Source organism: Arachis stenosperma, chromosome 3, assembly GCF_014773155.1.
Source record: "Arachis stenosperma cultivar V10309 chromosome 3, arast.V10309.gnm1.PFL2, whole genome shotgun sequence".
NCBI lineage: Eukaryota > Viridiplantae > Streptophyta > Magnoliopsida > Fabales > Fabaceae > Arachis > Arachis stenosperma.
The window spans coordinates 136,234,880-136,236,868 of record NC_080379.1 but is presented as its reverse complement, the minus strand read 5'-3'; the positions used below and the strand labels follow the sequence as shown (position 1 = coordinate 136,236,868).

General features: G+C 36.2%; 1 non-coding gene across 1 annotated transcript; it reads right to left on the bottom strand.

The window, feature by feature from the left end:
• Nucleotides 1-1,589: 1,589 nt before the first annotated feature.
• LOC130972686 (small nucleolar RNA R71) lies at nucleotides 1,590-1,697 on the bottom strand. Its single transcript, XR_009083850.1, has one exon. It is a non-coding gene; the product is annotated as a small nucleolar RNA R71 (small nucleolar RNA).
• Nucleotides 1,698-1,989: the final 292 nt, after the last annotated feature.

Genomic DNA, 1,989 nt, shown 5'->3' with positions numbered 1-1,989 from the left:
ACCTTCATTTTCTATTTTCATATAATTTTCGAAAAAAAAAAAATTACAAAACCATAAAAACCAAAAAAAAGATTTTATGTTTCTTGTTTGAGTCTAGTGTCTAATCTTAAGTTTGGTGTCTTGCATGCCTTGATCTTGGTTCTATTTTCAAGTCAATAGTACAGGGGACTGAAGATTCAGAACATGCAGCAGAGGAATTACACAGAAAAAGCTGGGCGTTCAGAACGCCCAGTGAAGAAGGACAGACTGGCGTTTAAACGCCAGCCAGGGTACCTGGTTGGGCGTTTAACGCCCAAAAAGGTAGCATTTTGGGCGTTAAACGCCAGAATGGATACCATTCTGGGCGTTTAACGCCAGGATGGCACAAGGGGGAGGATTTTGTTTTCAAAATCAATTTTTTTCAAGTTTTCAAAGTTTTTCAAAATCAAATCTTTTTCAAATCATATCTCTTCAATCAAATGTTTTCAAAATCAATTTCTTTCCTTTTTCAAAGATACTTACTAACAATTAATGATTTGATTGAACATCTCAAGTATGTTGCCTTTTCTGTTGAGAAAGGTTTAATGTTTGAATCATATCTTTTCTTGTTAGGCAAGTCATTAATTTTTAAAATCAAATCTTTTTAAATTGTTTTCAAATCATATCTTTTCAATCATATCTTTTTAAAAGCATAATTTCTTATCGTATCTTTTTAATCACATCTTTTTCAAAACAGTTTTTAATCATATCTTTTTGATTTCTAATTTCAAAAATCTTTTTCAAAAATTACTTGATTCCTTTTCCACTCTTGATTTTCGAAAATTAATTAATTTTTTTTAAAAAATGTTTTCAAAATATTTCACTTGATTTTCGAAAATTTCTTCCTCTCTTCTCACATCCTTCTATTTATGGAGTATCACTCCTTCTCAATGCACAATTCGAACTCTATCTAATTAAGTTCGAATTCTTCTCCTTCTTCCTTCTATTTTTCTTTTCCTCTGACACCTCAAGGAATCTCTATACTGTGACATAGAGGATTCCATATTTTCTTGTTCTTTTCTCTTTCATATGAGCAGGAGCAAAGACAAAAGCATTCTTGTTGAAGCTGACCCTGATCCTGAAAGGACCTTGAAGCGAAAACTAAGAGAAGCTAAAGCACAATTCTCTGTAGAGGACCTGACCGAATTCTTCAAAGAAGAAGAACACATGGCAGCCGAAAACAACAACAATGCCAACAATGCAAGGAAGGTGCTGGGTGACTTTACTGCACCTACTCCCGACTTCTATGGGAGAAGCATCTCTATCCCTGCCATTGGAGCAAACAACTTTGAGCTTAAGCCTCAATTAGTTTCTCTAATGCAACAGAATTGCAAGTTCCATGGACTTCCATTGGAAGATCCTCATCAGTTTTTAGCTGAGTTCTTGCAAATTTGTGACACAGTCAAGACTAATGGGGTAGACCCTGAGGTCTACAGACTTATGCTATTCCCTTTTGCTGTAAGAGATAGAGCTAGGACATGGTTGGACTCTCAACCTAAAGAAAGCCTGGACTCATGGGAAAAGCTAGTCAATGCCTTCTTGGCAAAGTTCTTTCCACCTCAAAATTGAGTAAGCTTAGAGTGGAAGTCCAAACCTTCAGACAGAAGGATGGAGAATCCCTCTATGAAGCTTGGGAAAGATACAAACAATTGATCAGAAAATGTCCTTCTGACATGCTTTCTGAATGGAGCATCATAGGTATTTTCTATGATGGTCTCTCTGAACTATCCAAGAGTCTTTGGATAGCTCTGCTGGAGGATCTCTTCATCTGAAGAAGACGCCTACAGAGGCTCAAGAACTCATTGAAATGGTTGCAAATAACCAATTCATGTACACTTCTGAAAGGAATCCTGTGAACAATGGGACAAGTCAGAAGAAAGGAGTTCTTGAGATTGATGCTCTGAATGCCATTTTGGCTCAGAACAGATATTGACTCAACAAGTCAATTTGATTCTCAAAGTCTGTCTGGAA